General features: G+C 41.3%; 2 long non-coding RNA genes across 3 annotated transcripts in view; one reads left to right on the forward strand and one right to left on the reverse strand.

Annotated features, from left to right (window-relative positions):
* The window catches only part of LOC125662166 (uncharacterized), a 42,228-nt gene that overhangs the window by 13,963 nt on the left and 6,000 nt on the right, over positions 1-22,265 (reverse strand). The gene's annotated exons all lie outside the window — the stretch shown is intronic.
* On the forward strand, positions 759-20,063 carry LOC130049494 (uncharacterized). Of its 2 annotated transcripts, XR_008798011.1 has the most exons (6): positions 759-1,350; positions 4,930-5,078; positions 8,655-8,803; positions 12,378-12,526; positions 16,101-16,249; positions 19,824-20,063. It is a non-coding gene; the product is annotated as an uncharacterized LOC130049494 (long non-coding RNA). The 2 variants fall into 2 exon arrangements; XR_008798010.1 differs by lacking the exon at positions 759-1,350 and having other exon boundaries at positions 4,487-5,078.

Below are 22,265 nucleotides of genomic sequence, written 5' to 3' on the forward strand. Positions count from 1 at the left end.
TTAGCGAAGGTTTCGTGTCTCTATGACTTTCCTTTAAGTAGGAGTAGCGATAACAAGGTTTTCGACGCGAGTCTCCGAAATTCACAGAAGGGTCAAAGTTCAAAGTTGTAATGCATACTATCAAAACAAATCAAGAAGTTAATACTTACCCATATAATATTCCAACGCTATCTTAAGCAGGAAAGAGAGTATAAAAAGTGCTATTTTTTCCTCTTTTCTGATGACCTTGACCTTTGACCTAATTTTCAAGGTCAAAGGTCACCGATCCTATTCCAGTTGGTCCCATGTCTCTACGACAATCCGTGCTCAAGCTTGACATGTTTTACGAATAAATTGCAAAAGATAAAGAGGCATTAACTCCCCTTAGGGGACACTGAATCCCTTCATTTTAAATTCTTCGCTTCTACTAATTACCCTCTATGTTTTAGAAAAGGTTTCATCCTCCTATCATTTACGGTTACAAAGTAGAAGTGCTAACAATGATTTCTGCGAAAGGTCAAAAAACTCCGTAAGGGGTCAAAGTTCAATTACGCAGGGTGAACTGTATTCGTTTCTCAAGAAGTACTATATGATGGACTATAAAGTTTTTCGATAAGTCTTAAGACGAAATTTTTTTTGACGGCAGGAAAATAATAATAACTAGTGATCCTAATTGTTCGCGAACAATTAGAGGGCTTCCCACCTTCTAGCGGTTTTTCAGTAGTGTTGAAATGCTAAAAGCCCCCCCCCCCCCTACCCCATCCCACCCTCACCCCAAAAAAAAAAAAAAAAAAAAAAAAAAAATTGATTTGGCTAGAAAAGAAATTCAAATTTGCCGCCTAAATTTGAGTGTTGAGGTGTGTTCAATGCTTGGTTTCGCATTAAGTACCCGTCAAATTTGAGGGAGAAAAGGGGTGTGGGTGTTGGGTAGCCAGCACATATGCACATATCAGGTAAAAGTGTAATGGGACTTGTGCAGGTGTTTGGGGTGACTTTAGACCTGTTAGATGTGATATTTGGAGGTGCAAAGAAACCGGATGTGCCATTTTCCTAGATTGTAGTAACTGCTGGTGCATGCTGGGAGTCTATACAAGCCTCATGTTGTCAGATGTTGTGAAGATGCACTGGATTTGACCGTGTGTGTTGTGGATTGTGGAATTGAATATACAGTTTGTAATGGCTCATCCTATGTGTTCTAATTCACGGAGACAATGTTTTTCAGTCATTTCACCCAAGGAGGCATGCATATACGGATTGATAGGCTTTGACAACAAACAACCAAAATGGCGGCCGGTGAATTAGAAAGTGTCTGAGTGCATGTAGGATATCTGAACGGAGAATAGGAGTACTGCATCCCATCTGATCCTGCAGGTAAGTGTTTATTTGTTTACAATGACAGTCAGGATGGAATGTCAATGAGTTCAACTGTCAAGTAAAGTTGCATCATCATTATAAAAAAAAACAACTTAGTCTTTATGTTGATGCAGGCAGACAATTGAATCTGGCCTATGTCTTTTCATGAATGTAAATGGAATTCATGTTTGATTGACAAGACAGTCAAGAAATGGAAGAAGTGGGTGTAGGTCAGATGTGTAGGTGTAGGTCAGATTAGCTAGAATCCTGTAATTGTTGCATGGCATGAGACCGGTCAAAATAGTGTATTGAAACAGCTGATCACAATCAGATCACTTGAAGGGTGGGGGATTTCTTCCTTGGGGACGACAGGCGTGATGGGTGGGTTGGCCTTACTCGTGGAGACTGGCCCCTGGATGCGTGACCTTGACCTTTGACCTTGACCCACTTTCAAGGTCAAACCTCAAAAATCCTGTTGTTGGGCATGAAACCGGTCAAAATAGTGTATTATAAACAGCTGAGGACAGACAGATCACTTGAAGGGTGGGGGGTTTCTTCCTTGGGGACGACAGGCGTGATGGGTGGGTTGGCCTTACTCGTGGAGACTGGCCCCTGGATGCGTGACCTTGACCTTTGACCTTGACCCACTTTCAAGGTCAAACCTCAAAAATCCTGTTGTTGGGCATGAAACCGGTCAAAATAGTGTATTATAAACAGCTGAGGACAGACAGATCACTTGAAGGGTGGGGGGTTTCTTCCTTGGGGACGACAGGCGTGATGGGTGGGTTGGCCTTACTCGTGGAGACTGGCCCCTGGATGCGTGACCTTGACCTTTGACCTTGACCCACTTTCAAGGTCAAACCTCAAAAACCCATGGGGGAGAAAGTGTGACTTTGACCTTGACCTGATTTTGAAGGTCAGAGAGGTCACGGGGCTTCGTTTAAGTGGTCCCGCATCCCTATCTACATCCGTGAAGAAGTTGTGGGCTCGAACGACGACGTCGGAGACTTTCGGGGGCGAGAACCGTGCTTCTGGGTTCTCGGTTTCCCTCGGTCAACTTTTCTGTGCGAGAGCGTTTCATCTGGAATTCATCGGCGAAGGTCTCGCCTCTCCACGACTTGCGGTCTAGTGAGAGTAGCGATAACGGGGTTTTCGACGTTAAGTCGCCGCCATTCGCAGAGTGGTCAAAGTTCAGAGTTGACATTCGTGATGCCGAGACCGGTCCAAAATTCCTTGCTGACCCATGTGATATTTCGATGCTATCTGAAGCGTGAAAGAGCGTATAAAAAGTGCCATTTTCTGGCCATTCTGGATGACCTTGACCTTTGACCTTGACCTACTTTTTCAAGGTCAAGGTCACCCAACCCGTCCCAGTGGGTTCCGTCTCTCTACGACGAAGACTTTAGGAGTCGTCAATTTGTAGGGGACAAATCGCAAAACATGAGGGGGCATTAACTCCCTTTAGGGGACACTGAATCCCTTCATTTGAAATTCTTCGCTTCTACTAATTACCCTCTATGTTTTAGAAAAGGTTTCATCCTCCTATCATTTACGGTTACAAAGTAGAAGTGCTAACAATGATTTCTGCGAAAGGTCAAATAACTCCGTAAGGGGTCAAAGTTCAATTACGCAGGGTGAACTGTATTCGTTTCTCAAGAAGTACTATATGATGGACTATAAAGCTTTTCGATAAGTCTTAAGACGAAGATTTTTTTTGACGGCAGGAAAATAATAATAATAATAATAATAATAATAATAATAAACAGAACAATAACAATAGGACTTTCCACTGAAAGGTGGAAAGCCCTAATAATAACTAGTGATCCTAATTGTTCGCGAACAATTAGAGGGCTTTCCACCTGCAATGATTTTAAAAAAGACATTTAAGAATATTTAAGATGATGTACGAAACTCAAAATGACCAAGAAAATTTCATTAATAATTTTCACGATGACCTTGACCTTTGACCTTCACCTCATTTTGAAGGTCAAAGGTCATCGGTCTTAATGCAAGTGATCCCATGTCTCTATCTATATTAATGTAAAAGCTTTTAGCTTAAAAAAATGTTAATCAAGATATTCAGGGGCAATAATTTCTTTAGGGGTTTTCGGTTACTTTCGGTTAACTTATCAATGATAAAAATACTTTTAAAGACCTTGAAAATGGAAAAAAAAAATAATTTTGATGATGACTTTCACCTATGACCTTGACCTCATTTTGAAGGTCAAAGGTCATCGGTCTTAATGCAAGTGGTCTCATGTCTCTATCTATATTAATATAAAAGTTATAGGCTTAGATAATGATATTGGAGACTTTCAGGGGCAATAACTATGCTTAAGGGTTTTCGTATCCCTTTGATTATTTTTTCTTTGCAAGAGGGTTTTACTGTGAATTCATTAGCGAAGGTTTCGTGTCTCTATGACTTTCCTTTAAGTAGGAGTAGCGATAACAAGGTTTTCGACGCGAGTCTCCGAAATTCACAGAAGGGTCAAAGTTCAAAGTTGTAATGCATACTATCAAAACAAATCAAGAAGTTAATACTTACCCATATAATATTCCAACGCTATCTTAAGCAGGAAAGAGAGTATAAAAAGTGCTATTTTTTCCTCTTTTCTGATGACCTTGACCTTTGACCTAATTTTCAAGGTCAAAGGTCACCGATCCTATTCCAGTTGGTCCCATGTCTCTACGACAATCCGTGCTCAAGCTTGACATGTTTTACGAATAAATTGCAAAAGATAAAGAGGCATTAACTCCCCTTAGGGGACACTGAATCCCTTCATTTTAAATTCTTCGCTTCTACTAATTACCCTCTATGTTTTAGAAAAGGTTTCATCCTCCTATCATTTACGGTTACAAAGTAGAAGTGCTAACAATGATTTCTGCGAAAGGTCAAAAAACTCCGTAAGGGGTCAAAGTTCAATTACGCAGGGTGAACTGTATTCGTTTCTCAAGAAGTACTATATGATGGACTATAAAGTTTTTCGATAAGTCTTAAGACGAAATTTTTTTTGACGGCAGGAAAATAATAATAACTAGTGATCCTAATTGTTCGCGAACAATTAGAGGGCTTCCCACCTTCTAGCGGTTTTTCAGTAGTGTTGAAATGCTAAAAGCCCCCCCCCCCCCTACCCCATCCCACCCTCACCCCAAAAAAAAAAAAAAAAAAAAAAAAAAAATTGATTTGGCTAGAAAAGAAATTCAAATTTGCCGCCTAAATTTGAGTGTTGAGGTGTGTTCAATGCTTGGTTTCGCATTAAGTACCCGTCAAATTTGAGGGAGAAAAGGGGTGTGGGTGTTGGGTAGCCAGCACATATGCACATATCAGGTAAAAGTGTAATGGGACTTGTGCAGGTGTTTGGGGTGACTTTAGACCTGTTAGATGTGATATTTGGAGGTGCAAAGAAACCGGATGTGCCATTTTCCTAGATTGTAGTAACTGCTGGTGCATGCTGGGAGTCTATACAAGCCTCATGTTGTCAGATGTTGTGAAGATGCACTGGATTTGACCGTGTGTGTTGTGGATTGTGGAATTGAATATACAGTTTGTAATGGCTCATCCTATGTGTTCTAATTCACGGAGACAATGTTTTTCAGTCATTTCACCCAAGGAGGCATGCATATACGGATTGATAGGCTTTGACAACAAACAACCAAAATGGCGGCCGGTGAATTAGAAAGTGTCTGAGTGCATGTAGGATATCTGAACGGAGAATAGGAGTACTGCATCCCATCTGATCCTGCAGGTAAGTGTTTATTTGTTTACAATGACAGTCAGGATGGAATGTCAATGAGTTCAACTGTCAAGTAAAGTTGCATCATCATTATAAAAAAAAACAACTTAGTCTTTATGTTGATGCAGGCAGACAATTGAATCTGGCCTATGTCTTTTCATGAATGTAAATGGAATTCATGTTTGATTGACAAGACAGTCAAGAAATGGAAGAAGTGGGTGTAGGTCAGATGTGTAGGTGTAGGTCAGATTAGCTAGAATCCTGTAATTGTTGCATGGCATGAGACCGGTCAAAATAGTGTATTGAAACAGCTGATCACAATCAGATCACTTGAAGGGTGGGGGATTTCTTCCTTGGGGACGACAGGCGTGATGGGTGGGTTGGCCTTACTCGTGGAGACTGGCCCCTGGATGCGTGACCTTGACCTTTGACCTTGACCCACTTTCAAGGTCAAACCTCAAAAATCCTGTTGTTGGGCATGAAACCGGTCAAAATAGTGTATTATAAACAGCTGAGGACAGACAGATCACTTGAAGGGTGGGGGGTTTCTTCCTTGGGGACGACAGGCGTGATGGGTGGGTTGGCCTTACTCGTGGAGACTGGCCCCTGGATGCGTGACCTTGACCTTTGACCTTGACCCACTTTCAAGGTCAAACCTCAAAAATCCTGTTGTTGGGCATGAAACCGGTCAAAATAGTGTATTATAAACAGCTGAGGACAGACAGATCACTTGAAGGGTGGGGGGTTTCTTCCTTGGGGACGACAGGCGTGATGGGTGGGTTGGCCTTACTCGTGGAGACTGGCCCCTGGATGCGTGACCTTGACCTTTGACCTTGACCCACTTTCAAGGTCAAACCTCAAAAACCCATGGGGGAGAAAGTGTGACTTTGACCTTGACCTGATTTTGAAGGTCAGAGAGGTCACGGGGCTTCGTTTAAGTGGTCCCGCATCCCTATCTACATCCGTGAAGAAGTTGTGGGCTCGAACGACGACGTCGGAGACTTTCGGGGGCGAGAACCGTGCTTCTGGGTTCTCGGTTTCCCTCGGTCAACTTTTCTGTGCGAGAGCGTTTCATCTGGAATTCATCGGCGAAGGTCTCGCCTCTCCACGACTTGCGGTCTAGTGAGAGTAGCGATAACGGGGTTTTCGACGTTAAGTCGCCGCCATTCGCAGAGTGGTCAAAGTTCAGAGTTGACATTCGTGATGCCGAGACCGGTCCAAAATTCCTTGCTGACCCATGTGATATTTCGATGCTATCTGAAGCGTGAAAGAGCGTATAAAAAGTGCCATTTTCTGGCCATTCTGGATGACCTTGACCTTTGACCTTGACCTACTTTTTCAAGGTCAAGGTCACCCAACCCGTCCCAGTGGGTTCCGTCTCTCTACGACGAAGACTTTAGGAGTCGTCAATTTGTAGGGGACAAATCGCAAAACATGAGGGGGCATTAACTCCCTTTAGGGGACACTGAATCCCTTCATTTGAAATTCTTCGCTTCTACTAATTACCCTCTATGTTTTAGAAAAGGTTTCATCCTCCTATCATTTACGGTTACAAAGTAGAAGTGCTAACAATGATTTCTGCGAAAGGTCAAATAACTCCGTAAGGGGTCAAAGTTCAATTACGCAGGGTGAACTGTATTCGTTTCTCAAGAAGTACTATATGATGGACTATAAAGCTTTTCGATAAGTCTTAAGACGAAGATTTTTTTTGACGGCAGGAAAATAATAATAATAATAATAATAATAATAATAATAAACAGAACAATAACAATAGGACTTTCCACTGAAAGGTGGAAAGCCCTAATAATAACTAGTGATCCTAATTGTTCGCGAACAATTAGAGGGCTTTCCACCTGCAATGATTTTAAAAAAGACATTTAAGAATATTTAAGATGATGTACGAAACTCAAAATGACCAAGAAAATTTCATTAATAATTTTCACGATGACCTTGACCTTTGACCTTCACCTCATTTTGAAGGTCAAAGGTCATCGGTCTTAATGCAAGTGATCCCATGTCTCTATCTATATTAATGTAAAAGCTTTTAGCTTAAAAAAATGTTAATCAAGATATTCAGGGGCAATAATTTCTTTAGGGGTTTTCGGTTACTTTCGGTTAACTTATCAATGATAAAAATACTTTTAAAGACCTTGAAAATGGAAAAAAAAAATAATTTTGATGATGACTTTCACCTATGACCTTGACCTCATTTTGAAGGTCAAAGGTCATCGGTCTTAATGCAAGTGGTCTCATGTCTCTATCTATATTAATATAAAAGTTATAGGCTTAGATAATGATATTGGAGACTTTCAGGGGCAATAACTATGCTTAAGGGTTTTCGTATCCCTTTGATTATTTTTTCTTTGCAAGAGGGTTTTACTGTGAATTCATTAGCGAAGGTTTCGTGTCTCTATGACTTTCCTTTAAGTAGGAGTAGCGATAACAAGGTTTTCGACGCGAGTCTCCGAAATTCACAGAAGGGTCAAAGTTCAAAGTTGTAATGCATACTATCAAAACAAATCAAGAAGTTAATACTTACCCATATAATATTCCAACGCTATCTTAAGCAGGAAAGAGAGTATAAAAAGTGCTATTTTTTCCTCTTTTCTGATGACCTTGACCTTTGACCTAATTTTCAAGGTCAAAGGTCACCGATCCTATTCCAGTTGGTCCCATGTCTCTACGACAATCCGTGCTCAAGCTTGACATGTTTTACGAATAAATTGCAAAAGATAAAGAGGCATTAACTCCCCTTAGGGGACACTGAATCCCTTCATTTTAAATTCTTCGCTTCTACTAATTACCCTCTATGTTTTAGAAAAGGTTTCATCCTCCTATCATTTACGGTTACAAAGTAGAAGTGCTAACAATGATTTCTGCGAAAGGTCAAAAAACTCCGTAAGGGGTCAAAGTTCAATTACGCAGGGTGAACTGTATTCGTTTCTCAAGAAGTACTATATGATGGACTATAAAGTTTTTCGATAAGTCTTAAGACGAAATTTTTTTTGACGGCAGGAAAATAATAATAACTAGTGATCCTAATTGTTCGCGAACAATTAGAGGGCTTCCCACCTTCTAGCGGTTTTTCAGTAGTGTTGAAATGCTAAAAGCCCCCCCCCCTACCCCATCCCACCCTCACCCCAAAAAAAAAAAAAAAAAAAAAAAAAAAATTGATTTGGCTAGAAAAGAAATTCAAATTTGCCGCCTAAATTTGAGTGTTGAGGTGTGTTCAATGCTTGGTTTCGCATTAAGTACCCGTCAAATTTGAGGGAGAAAAGGGGTGTGGGTGTTGGGTAGCCAGCACATATGCACATATCAGGTAAAAGTGTAATGGGACTTGTGCAGGTGTTTGGGGTGACTTTAGACCTGTTAGATGTGATATTTGGAGGTGCAAAGAAACCGGATGTGCCATTTTCCTAGATTGTAGTAACTGCTGGTGCATGCTGGGAGTCTATACAAGCCTCATGTTGTCAGATGTTGTGAAGATGCACTGGATTTGACCGTGTGTGTTGTGGATTGTGGAATTGAATATACAGTTTGTAATGGCTCATCCTATGTGTTCTAATTCACGGAGACAATGTTTTTCAGTCATTTCACCCAAGGAGGCATGCATATACGGATTGATAGGCTTTGACAACAAACAACCAAAATGGCGGCCGGTGAATTAGAAAGTGTCTGAGTGCATGTAGGATATCTGAACGGAGAATAGGAGTACTGCATCCCATCTGATCCTGCAGGTAAGTGTTTATTTGTTTACAATGACAGTCAGGATGGAATGTCAATGAGTTCAACTGTCAAGTAAAGTTGCATCATCATTATAAAAAAAAAAAACTTAGTCTTTATGTTGATGCAGGCAGACAATTGAATCTGGCCTATGTCTTTTCATGAATGTAAATGGAATTCATGTTTGATTGACAAGACAGTCAAGAAATGGAAGAAGTGGGTGTAGGTCAGATGTGTAGGTGTAGGTCAGATTAGCTAGAATCCTGTAATTGTTGCATGGCATGAGACCGGTCAAAATAGTGTATTGAAACAGCTGATCACAATCAGATCACTTGAAGGGTGGGGGATTTCTTCCTTGGGGACGACAGGCGTGATGGGTGGGTTGGCCTTACTCGTGGAGACTGGCCCCTGGATGCGTGACCTTGACCTTTGACCTTGACCCACTTTCAAGGTCAAACCTCAAAAATCCTGTTGTTGGGCATGAAACCGGTCAAAATAGTGTATTATAAACAGCTGAGGACAGACAGATCACTTGAAGGGTGGGGGGTTTCTTCCTTGGGGACGACAGGCGTGATGGGTGGGTTGGCCTTACTCGTGGAGACTGGCCCCTGGATGCGTGACCTTGACCTTTGACCTTGACCCACTTTCAAGGTCAAACCTCAAAAATCCTGTTGTTGGGCATGAAACCGGTCAAAATAGTGTATTATAAACAGCTGAGGACAGACAGATCACTTGAAGGGTGGGGGGTTTCTTCCTTGGGGACGACAGGCGTGATGGGTGGGTTGGCCTTACTCGTGGAGACTGGCCCCTGGATGCGTGACCTTGACCTTTGACCTTGACCCACTTTCAAGGTCAAACCTCAAAAACCCATGGGGGAGAAAGTGTGACTTTGACCTTGACCTGATTTTGAAGGTCAGAGAGGTCACGGGGCTTCGTTTAAGTGGTCCCGCATCCCTATCTACATCCGTGAAGAAGTTGTGGGCTCGAACGACGACGTCGGAGACTTTCGGGGGCGAGAACCGTGCTTCTGGGTTCTCGGTTTCCCTCGGTCAACTTTTCTGTGCGAGAGCGTTTCATCTGGAATTCGTCGGCGAAGGTCTCGCCTCTCCACGACTTGCGGTCTAGTGAGAGTAGCGATAACGGGGTTTTCGACGTTAAGTCGCCGCCATTCGCAGAGTGGTCAAAGTTCAGAGTTGACATTCGTGATGCCGAGACCGGTCCAAAATTCCTTGCTGACCCATGTGATATTTCGATGCTATCTGAAGCGTGAAAGAGCGTATAAAAAGTGCCATTTTCTGGCCATTCTGGATGACCTTGACCTTTGACCTTGACCTACTTTTTCAAGGTCAAGGTCACCCAACCCGTCCCAGTGGGTTCCGTCTCTCTACGACGAAGACTTTAGGAGTCGTCAATTTGTAGGGGACAAATCGCAAAACATGAGGGGGCATTAACTCCCTTTAGGGGACACTGAATCCCTTCATTTGAAATTCTTCGCTTCTACTAATTACCCTCTATGTTTTAGAAAAGGTTTCATCCTCCTATCATTTACGGTTACAAAGTAGAAGTGCTAACAATGATTTCTGCGAAAGGTCAAATAACTCCGTAAGGGGTCAAAGTTCAATTACGCAGGGTGAACTGTATTCGTTTCTCAAGAAGTACTATATGATGGACTATAAAGCTTTTCGATAAGTCTTAAGACGAAGATTTTTTTTGACGGCAGGAAAATAATAATAATAATAATAATAATAATAATAATAAACAGAACAATAACAATAGGACTTTCCACTGAAAGGTGGAAAGCCCTAATAATAACTAGTGATCCTAATTGTTCGCGAACAATTAGAGGGCTTTCCACCTGCAATGATTTTAAAAAAGACATTTAAGAATATTTAAGATGATGTACGAAACTCAAAATGACCAAGAAAATTTCATTAATAATTTTCACGATGACCTTGACCTTTGACCTTCACCTCATTTTGAAGGTCAAAGGTCATCGGTCTTAATGCAAGTGATCCCATGTCTCTATCTATATTAATGTAAAAGCTTTTAGCTTAAAAAAATGTTAATCAAGATATTCAGGGGCAATAATTTCTTTAGGGGTTTTCGGTTACTTTCGGTTAACTTATCAATGATAAAAATACTTTTAAAGACCTTGAAAATGGAAAAAAAAAATAATTTTGATGATGACTTTCACCTATGACCTTGACCTCATTTTGAAGGTCAAAGGTCATCGGTCTTAATGCAAGTGGTCTCATGTCTCTATCTATATTAATATAAAAGTTATAGGCTTAGATAATGATATTGGAGACTTTCAGGGGCAATAACTATGCTTAAGGGTTTTCGTATCCCTTTGATTATTTTTTCTTTGCAAGAGGGTTTTACTGTGAATTCATTAGCGAAGGTTTCGTGTCTCTATGACTTTCCTTTAAGTAGGAGTAGCGATAACAAGGTTTTCGACGCGAGTCTCCGAAATTCACAGAAGGGTCAAAGTTCAAAGTTGTAATGCATACTATCAAAACAAATCAAGAAGTTAATACTTACCCATATAATATTCCAACGCTATCTTAAGCAGGAAAGAGAGTATAAAAAGTGCTATTTTTTCCTCTTTTCTGATGACCTTGACCTTTGACCTAATTTTCAAGGTCAAAGGTCACCGATCCTATTCCAGTTGGTCCCATGTCTCTACGACAATCCGTGCTCAAGCTTGACATGTTTTACGAATAAATTGCAAAAGATAAAGAGGCATTAACTCCCCTTAGGGGACACTGAATCCCTTCATTTTAAATTCTTCGCTTCTACTAATTACCCTCTATGTTTTAGAAAAGGTTTCATCCTCCTATCATTTACGGTTACAAAGTAGAAGTGCTAACAATGATTTCTGCGAAAGGTCAAAAAACTCCGTAAGGGGTCAAAGTTCAATTACGCAGGGTGAACTGTATTCGTTTCTCAAGAAGTACTATATGATGGACTATAAAGTTTTTCGATAAGTCTTAAGACGAAATTTTTTTTGACGGCAGGAAAATAATAATAACTAGTGATCCTAATTGTTCGCGAACAATTAGAGGGCTTCCCACCTTCTAGCGGTTTTTCAGTAGTGTTGAAATGCTAAAAGCCCCCCCCCCACCCCATCCCACCCTCACCCCAAAAAAAAAAAAAAAAAAAAAAAAAAATTGATTTGGCTAGAAAAGAAATTCAAATTTGCCGCCTAAATTTGAGTGTTGAGGTGTGTTCAATGCTTGGTTTCGCATTAAGTACCCGTCAAATTTGAGGGAGAAAAGGGGTGTGGGTGTTGGGTAGCCAGCACATATGCACATATCAGGTAAAAGTGTAATGGGACTTGTGCAGGTGTTTGGGGTGACTTTAGACCTGTTAGATGTGATATTTGGAGGTGCAAAGAAACCGGATGTGCCATTTTCCTAGATTGTAGTAACTGCTGGTGCATGCTGGGAGTCTATACAAGCCTCATGTTGTCAGATGTTGTGAAGATGCACTGGATTTGACCGTGTGTGTTGTGGATTGTGGAATTGAATATACAGTTTGTAATGGCTCATCCTATGTGTTCTAATTCACGGAGACAATGTTTTTCAGTCATTTCACCCAAGGAGGCATGCATATACGGATTGATAGGCTTTGACAACAAACAACCAAAATGGCGGCCGGTGAATTAGAAAGTGTCTGAGTGCATGTAGGATATCTGAACGGAGAATAGGAGTACTGCATCCCATCTGATCCTGCAGGTAAGTGTTTATTTGTTTACAATGACAGTCAGGATGGAATGTCAATGAGTTCAACTGTCAAGTAAAGTTGCATCATCATTATAAAAAAAAAAAACTTAGTCTTTATGTTGATGCAGGCAGACAATTGAATCTGGCCTATGTCTTTTCATGAATGTAAATGGAATTCATGTTTGATTGACAAGACAGTCAAGAAATGGAAGAAGTGGGTGTAGGTCAGATGTGTAGGTGTAGGTCAGATTAGCTAGAATCCTGTAATTGTTGCATGGCATGAGACCGGTCAAAATAGTGTATTGAAACAGCTGATCACAATCAGATCACTTGAAGGGTGGGGGATTTCTTCCTTGGGGACGACAGGCGTGATGGGTGGGTTGGCCTTACTCGTGGAGACTGGCCCCTGGATGCGTGACCTTGACCTTTGACCTTGACCCACTTTCAAGGTCAAACCTCAAAAATCCTGTTGTTGGGCATGAAACCGGTCAAAATAGTGTATTATAAACAGCTGAGGACAGACAGATCACTTGAAGGGTGGGGGGTTTCTTCCTTGGGGACGACAGGCGTGATGGGTGGGTTGGCCTTACTCGTGGAGACTGGCCCCTGGATGCGTGACCTTGACCTTTGACCTTGACCCACTTTCAAGGTCAAACCTCAAAAATCCTGTTGTTGGGCATGAAACCGGTCAAAATAGTGTATTATAAACAGCTGAGGACAGACAGATCACTTGAAGGGTGGGGGGTTTCTTCCTTGGGGACGACAGGCGTGATGGGTGGGTTGGCCTTACTCGTGGAGACTGGCCCCTGGATGCGTGACCTTGACCTTTGACCTTGACCCACTTTCAAGGTCAAACCTCAAAAACCCATGGGGGAGAAAGTGTGACTTTGACCTTGACCTGATTTTGAAGGTCAGAGAGGTCACGGGGCTTCGTTTAAGTGGTCCCGCATCCCTATCTACATCCGTGAAGAAGTTGTGGGCTCGAACGACGACGTCGGAGACTTTCGGGGGCGAGAACCGTGCTTCTGGGTTCTCGGTTTCCCTCGGTCAACTTTTCTGTGCGAGAGCGTTTCATCTGGAATTCGTCGGCGAAGGTCTCGCCTCTCCACGACTTGCGGTCTAGTGAGAGTAGCGATAACGGGGTTTTCGACGTTAAGTCGCCGCCATTCGCAGAGTGGTCAAAGTTCAGAGTTGACATTCGTGATGCCGAGACCGGTCCAAAATTCCTTGCTGACCCATGTGATATTTCGATGCTATCTGAAGCGTGAAAGAGCGTATAAAAAGTGCCATTTTCTGGCCATTCTGGATGACCTTGACCTTTGACCTTGACCTACTTTTTCAAGGTCAAGGTCACCCAACCCGTCCCAGTGGGTTCCGTCTCTCTACGACGAAGACTTTAGGAGTCGTCAATTTGTAGGGGACAAATCGCAAAACATGAGGGGGCATTAACTCCCTTTAGGGGACACTGAATCCCTTCATTTGAAATTCTTCGCTTCTACTAATTACCCTCTATGTTTTAGAAAAGGTTTCATCCTCCTATCATTTACGGTTACAAAGTAGAAGTGCTAACAATGATTTCTGCGAAAGGTCAAATAACTCCGTAAGGGGTCAAAGTTCAATTACGCAGGGTGAACTGTATTCGTTTCTCAAGAAGTACTATATGATGGACTATAAAGCTTTTCGATAAGTCTTAAGACGAAGATTTTTTTTGACGGCAGGAAAATAATAATAATAATAATAATAATAATAATAATAAACAGAACAATAACAATAGGACTTTCCACTGAAAGGTGGAAAGCCCTAATAATAACTAGTGATCCTAATTGTTCGCGAACAATTAGAGGGCTTTCCACCTGCAATGATTTTAAAAAAGACATTTAAGAATATTTAAGATGATGTACGAAACTCAAAATGACCAAGAAAATTTCATTAATAATTTTCACGATGACCTTGACCTTTGACCTTCACCTCATTTTGAAGGTCAAAGGTCATCGGTCTTAATGCAAGTGATCCCATGTCTCTATCTATATTAATGTAAAAGCTTTTAGCTTAAAAAAATGTTAATCAAGATATTCAGGGGCAATAATTTCTTTAGGGGTTTTCGGTTACTTTCGGTTAACTTATCAATGATAAAAATACTTTTAAAGACCTTGAAAATGGAAAAAAAAAATAATTTTGATGATGACTTTCACCTATGACCTTGACCTCATTTTGAAGGTCAAAGGTCATCGGTCTTAATGCAAGTGGTCTCATGTCTCTATCTATATTAATATAAAAGTTATAGGCTTAGATAATGATATTGGAGACTTTCAGGGGCAATAACTATGCTTAAGGGTTTTCGTATCCCTTTGATTATTTTTTCTTTGCAAGAGGGTTTTACTGTGAATTCATTAGCGAAGGTTTCGTGTCTCTATGACTTTCCTTTAAGTAGGAGTAGCGATAACAAGGTTTTCGACGCGAGTCTCCGAAATTCACAGAAGGGTCAAAGTTCAAAGTTGTAATGCATACTATCAAAACAAATCAAGAAGTTAATACTTACCCATATAATATTCCAACGCTATCTTAAGCAGGAAAGAGAGTATAAAAAGTGCTATTTTTTCCTCTTTTCTGATGACCTTGACCTTTGACCTAATTTTCAAGGTCAAAGGTCACCGATCCTATTCCAGTTGGTCCCATGTCTCTACGACAATCCGTGCTCAAGCTTGACATGTTTTACGAATAAATTGCAAAAGATAAAGAGGCATTAACTCCCCTTAGGGGACACTGAATCCCTTCATTTTAAATTCTTCGCTTCTACTAATTACCCTCTATGTTTTAGAAAAGGTTTCATCCTCCTATCATTTACGGTTACAAAGTAGAAGTGCTAACAATGATTTCTGCGAAAGGTCAAAAAACTCCGTAAGGGGTCAAAGTTCAATTACGCAGGGTGAACTGTATTCGTTTCTCAAGAAGTACTATATGATGGACTATAAAGTTTTTCGATAAGTCTTAAGACGAAATTTTTTTTGACGGCAGGAAAATAATAATAACTAGTGATCCTAATTGTTCGCGAACAATTAGAGGGCTTCCCACCTTCTAGCGGTTTTTCAGTAGTGTTGAAATGCTAAAAGCCCCCCCCCCACCCCATCCCACCCTCACCCCAAAAAAAAAAAAAAAAAAAAAAAAAAATTGATTTGGCTAGAAAAGAAATTCAAATTTGCCGCCTAAATTTGAGTGTTGAGGTGTGTTCAATGCTTGGTTTCGCATTAAGTACCCGTCAAATTTGAGGGAGAAAAGGGGTGTGGGTGTTGGGTAGCCAGCACATATGCACATATCAGGTAAAAGTGTAATGGGACTTGTGCAGGTGTTTGGGGTGACTTTAGACCTGTTAGATGTGATATTTGGAGGTGCAAAGAAACCGGATGTGCCATTTTCCTAGATTGTAGTAACTGCTGGTGCATGCTGGGAGTCTATACAAGCCTCATGTTGTCAGATGTTGTGAAGATGCACTGGATTTGACCGTGTGTGTTGTGGATTGTGGAATTGAATATACAGTTTGTAATGGCTCATCCTATGTGTTCTAATTCACGGAGACAATGTTTTTCAGTCATTTCACCCAAGGAGGCATGCATATACGGATTGATAGGCTTTGACAACAAACAACCAAAATGGCGGCCGGTGAATTAGAAAGTGTCTGAGTGCATGTAGGATATCTGAACGGAGAATAGGAGTACTGCATCCCATCTGATCCTGCAGGTAAGTGTTTATTTGTTTACAATGACAGTCAGGATGGAATGTCAATGAGTTCAACTGTCAAGTAAAGTTGCATCATCATTATAAAAAAAAACAACTTAGTCTTTATGTTGATGCAGGCAGACAATTGAATCTGGCCTATGTCTTTTCATGAATGTAAATGGAATTCATGTTTGATTGACAAGACAGTCAAGAAATGGAAGAAGTGGGTGTAGGTCAGATGTGTAGGTGTAGGTCAGATTAGCTAGAATCCTGTAATTGTTGCATGGCATGAGACCGGTCAAAATAGTGTATTGAAACAGCTGATCACAATCAGATCACTTGAAGGGTGGGGGATTTCTTCCTTGGGGACGACAGGCGTGATGGGTGGGTTGGCCTTACTCGTGGAGACTGGCCCCTGGATGCGTGACCTTGACCTTTGACCTTGACCCACTTTCAAGGTCAAACCTCAAAAATCCTGTTGTTGGGCATGAAACCGGTCAAAATAGTGTATTATAAACAGCTGAGGACAGACAGATCACTTGAAGGGTGGGGGGTTTCTTCCTTGGGGACGACAGGCGTGATGGGTGGGTTGGCCTTACTCGTGGAGACTGGCCCCTGGATGCGTGACCTTGACCTTTGACCTTGACCCACTTTCAAGGTCAAACCTCAAAAATCCTGTTGTTGGGCATGAAACCGGTCAAAATAGTGTATTATAAACAGCTGAGGACAGACAGATCACTTGAAGGGTGGGGGGTTTCTTCCTTGGGGACGACAGGCGTGATGGGTGGGTTGGCCTTACTCGTGGAGACTGGCCCCTGGATGCGTGACCTTGACCTTTGACCTTGACCCACTTTCAAGGTCAAACCTCAAAAACCCATGGGGGAGAAAGTGTGACTTTGACCTTGACCTGATTTTGAAGGTCAGAGAGGTCACGGGGCTTCGTTTAAGTGGTCCCGCATCCCTATCTACATCCGTGAAGAAGTTGTGGGCTCGAACGACGACGTCGGAGACTTTCGGGGGCGAGAACCGTGCTTCTGGGTTCTCGGTTTCCCTCGGTCAACTTTTCTGTGCGAGAGCGTTTCATCTGGAATTCATCGGCGAAGGTCTCGCCTCTCCACGACTTGCGGTCTAGTGAGAGTAGCGATAACGGGGTTTTCGACGTTAAGTCGCCGCCATTCGCAGAGTGGTCAAAGTTCAGAGTTGACATTCGTGATGCCGAGACCGGTCCAAAATTCCTTGCTGACCCATGTGATATTTCGATGCTATCTGAAGCGTGAAAGAGCGTATAAAAAGTGCCATTTTCTGGCCATTCTGGATGACCTTGACCTTTGACCTTGACCTACTTTTTCAAGGTCAAGGTCACCCAACCCGTCCCAGTGGGTTCCGTCTCTCTACGACGAAGACTTTAGGAGTCGTCAATTTGTAGGGGACAAATCGCAAAACATGAGGGGGCATTAACTCCCTTTAGGGGACACTGAATCCCTTCATTTGAAATTCTTCGCTTCTACTAATTACCCTCTATGTTTTAGAAAAGGTTTCATCCTCCTATCATTTACGGTTACAAAGTAGAAGTGCTAACAATGATTTCTGCGAAAGGTCAAATAACTCCGTAAGGGGTCAAAGTTCAATTACGCAGGGTGAACTGTATTCGTTTCTCAAGAAGTACTATATGATGGACTATAAAGCTTTTCGATAAGTCTTAAGACGAAGATTTTTTTTGACGGCAGGAAAATAATAATAATAATAATAATAATAATAATAATAAACAGAACAATAACAATAGGACTTTCCACTGAAAGGTGGAAAGCCCTAATAATAACTAGTGATCCTAATTGTTCGCGAACAATTAGAGGGCTTTCCACCTGCAATGATTTTAAAAAAGACATTTAAGAATATTTAAGATGATGTACGAAACTCAAAATGACCAAGAAAATTTCATTAATAATTTTCACGATGACCTTGACCTTTGACCTTCACCTCATTTTGAAGGTCAAAGGTCATCGGTCTTAATGCAAGTGATCCCATGTCTCTATCTATATTAATGTAAAAGCTTTTAGCTTAAAAAAATGTTAATCAAGATATTCAGGGGCAATAATTTCTTTAGGGGTTTTCGGTTACTTTCGGTTAACTTATCAATGATAAAAATACTTTTAAAGACCTTGAAAATGGAAAAAAAAAATAATTTTGATGATGACTTTCACCTATGACCTTGACCTCATTTTGAAGGTCAAAGGTCATCGGTCTTAATGCAAGTGGTCTCATGTCTCTATCTATATTAATATAAAAGTTATAGGCTTAGATAATGATATTGGAGACTTTCAGGGGCAATAACTATGCTTAAGGGTTTTCGTATCCCTTTGATTATTTTTTCTTTGCAAGAGGGTTTTACTGTGAATTCATTAGCGAAGGTTTCGTGTCTCTATGACTTTCCTTTAAGTAGGAGTAGCGATAACAAGGTTTTCGACGCGAGTCTCCGAAATTCACAGAAGGGTCAAAGTTCAAAGTTGTAATGCATACTATCAAAACAAATCAAGAAGTTAATACTTACCCATATAATATTCCAACGCTATCTTAAGCAGGAAAGAGAGTATAAAAAGTGCTATTTTTTCCTCTTTTCTGATGACCTTGACCTTTGACCTAATTTTCAAGGTCAAAGGTCACCGATCCTATTCCAGTTGGTCCCATGTCTCTACGACAATCCGTGCTCAAGCTTGACATGTTTTACGAATAAATTGCAAAAGATAAAGAGGCATTAACTCCCCTTAGGGGACACTGAATCCCTTCATTTTAAATTCTTCGCTTCTACTAATTACCCTCTATGTTTTAGAAAAGGTTTCATCCTCCTATCATTTACGGTTACAAAGTAGAAGTGCTAACAATGATTTCTGCGAAAGGTCAAAAAACTCCGTAAGGGGTCAAAGTTCAATTACGCAGGGTGAACTGTATTCGTTTCTCAAGAAGTACTATATGATGGACTATAAAGTTTTTCGATAAGTCTTAAGACGAAATTTTTTTTGACGGCAGGAAAATAATAATAACTAGTGATCCTAATTGTTCGCGAACAATTAGAGGGCTTCCCACCTTCTAGCGGTTTTTCAGTAGTGTTGAAATGCTAAAAGCCCCCCCCCCTACCCCATCCCACCCTCACCCCAAAAAAAAAAAAAAAAAAAAAAAAAATTGATTTGGCTAGAAAAGAAATTCAAATTTGCCGCCTAAATTTGAGTGTTGAGGTGTGTTCAATGCTTGGTTTCGCATTAAGTACCCGTCAAATTTGAGGGAGAAAAGGGGTGTGGGTGTTGGGTAGCCAGCACATATGCACATATCAGGTAAAAGTGTAATGGGACTTGTGCAGGTGTTTGGGGTGACTTTAGACCTGTTAGATGTGATATTTGGAGGTGCAAAGAAACCGGATGTGCCATTTTCCTAGATTGTAGTAACTGCTGGTGCATGCTGGGAGTCTATACAAGCCTCATGTTGTCAGATGTTGTGAAGATGCACTGGATTTGACCGTGTGTGTTGTGGATTGTGGAATTGAATATACAGTTTGTAATGGCTCATCCTATGTGTTCTAATTCACGGAGACAATGTTTTTCAGTCATTTCACCCAAGGAGGCATGCATATACGGATTGATAGGCTTTGACAACAAACAACCAAAATGGCGGCCGGTGAATTAGAAAGTGTCTGAGTGCATGTAGGATATCTGAACGGAGAATAGGAGTACTGCATCCCATCTGATCCTGCAGGTAAGTGTTTATTTGTTTACAATGACAGTCAGGATGGAATGTCAATGAGTTCAACTGTCAAGTAAAGTTGCATCATCATTATAAAAAAAAACAACTTAGTCTTTATGTTGATGCAGGCAGACAATTGAATCTGGCCTATGTCTTTTCATGAATGTAAATGGAATTCATGTTTGATTGACAAGACAGTCAAGAAATGGAAGAAGTGGGTGTAGGTCAGATGTGTAGGTGTAGGTCAGATTAGCTAGAATCCTGTAATTGTTGCATGGCATGAGACCGGTCAAAATAGTGTATTGAAACAGCTGATCACAATCAGATCACTTGAAGGGTGGGGGATTTCTTCCTTGGGGACGACAGGCGTGATGGGTGGGTTGGCCTTACTCGTGGAGACTGGCCCCTGGATGCGTGACCTTGACCTTTGACCTTGACCCACTTTCAAGGTCAAACCTCAAAAATCCTGTTGTTGGGCATGAAACCGGTCAAAATAGTGTATTATAAACAGCTGAGGACAGACAGATCACTTGAAGGGTGGGGGGTTTCTTCCTTGGGGACGACAGGCGTGATGGGTGGGTTGGCCTTACTCGTGGAGACTGGCCCCTGGATGCGTGACCTTGACCTTTGACCTTGACCCACTTTCAAGGTCAAACCTCAAAAATCCTGTTGTTGGGCATGAAACCGGTCAAAATAGTGTATTATAAACAGCTGAGGACAGACAGATCACTTGAAGGGTGGGGGGTTTCTTCCTTGGGGACGACAGGCGTGATGGGTGGGTTGGCCTTACTCGTGGAGACTGGCCCCTGGATGCGTGACCTTGACCTTTGACCTTGACCCACTTTCAAGGTCAAACCTCAAAAACCCATGGGGGAGAAAGTGTGACTTTGACCTTGACCTGATTTTGAAGGTCAGAGAGGTCACGGGGCTTCGTTTAAGTGGTCCCGCATCCCTATCTACATCCGTGAAGAAGTTGTGGGCTCGAACGACGACGTCGGAGACTTTCGGGGGCGAGAACCGTGCTTCTGGGTTCTCGGTTTCCCTCGGTCAACTTTTCTGTGCGAGAGCGTTTCATCTGGAATTCATCGGCGAAGGTCTCGCCTCTCCACGACTTGCGGTCTAGTGAGAGTAGCGATAACGGGGTTTTCGACGTTAAGTCGCCGCCATTCGCAGAGTGGTCAAAGTTCAGAGTTGACATTCGTGATGCCGAGACCGGTCCAAAATTCCTTGCTGACCCATGTGATATTTCGATGCTATCTGAAGCGTGAAAGAGCGTATAAAAAGTGCCATTTTCTGGCCATTCTGGATGACCTTGACCTTTGACCTTGACCTACTTTTTCAAGGTCAAGGTCACCCAACCCGTCCCAGTGGGTTCCGTCTCTCTACGACGAAGACTTTAGGAGTCGTCAATTTGTAGGGGACAAATCGCAAAACATGAGGGGGCATTAACTCCCTTTAGGGGACACTGAATCCCTTCATTTGAAATTCTTCGCTTCTACTAATTACCCTCTATGTTTTAGAAAAGGTTTCATCCTCCTATCATTTACGGTTACAAAGTAGAAGTGCTAACAATGATTTCTGCGAAAGGTCAAATAACTCCGTAAGGGGTCAAAGTTCAATTACGCAGGGTGAACTGTATTCGTTTCTCAAGAAGTACTATATGATGGACTATAAAGCTTTTCGATAAGTCTTAAGACGAAGATTTTTTTTGACGGCAGGAAAATAATAATAATAATAATAATAATAATAATAAACAGAACAATAACAATAGGACTTTCCACTGAAAGGTGGAAAGCCCTAATAATAACTAGTGATCCTAATTGTTCGCGAACAATTAGAGGGCTTTCCACCTGCAATGATTTTAAAAAAGACATTTAAGAATATTTAAGATGATGTACGAAACTCAAAATGACCAAGAAAATTTCATTAATAATTTTCACGATGACCTTGACCTTTGACCTTCACCTCATTTTGAAGGTCAAAGGTCATCGGTCTTAATGCAAGTGATCCCATGTCTCTATCTATATTAATGTAAAAGCTTTTAGCTTAAAAAAATGTTAATCAAGATATTCAGGGGCAATAATTTCTTTAGGGGTTTTCGGTTACTTTCGGTTAACTTATCAATGATAAAAATACTTTTAAAGACCTTGAAAATGGAAAAAAAAAAAAATTTTGATGATGACTTTCACCTATGACCTTGACCTCATTTTGAAGGTCAAAGGTCATCGGTCTTAATGCAAGTGGTCTCATGTCTCTATCTATATTAATATAAAAGTTATAGGCTTAGATAATGATATTGGAGACT

This window comes from Ostrea edulis, chromosome 8 (genome assembly GCF_947568905.1).
Source record: "Ostrea edulis chromosome 8, xbOstEdul1.1, whole genome shotgun sequence".
Lineage (NCBI taxonomy): Eukaryota > Metazoa > Mollusca > Bivalvia > Ostreida > Ostreidae > Ostrea > Ostrea edulis.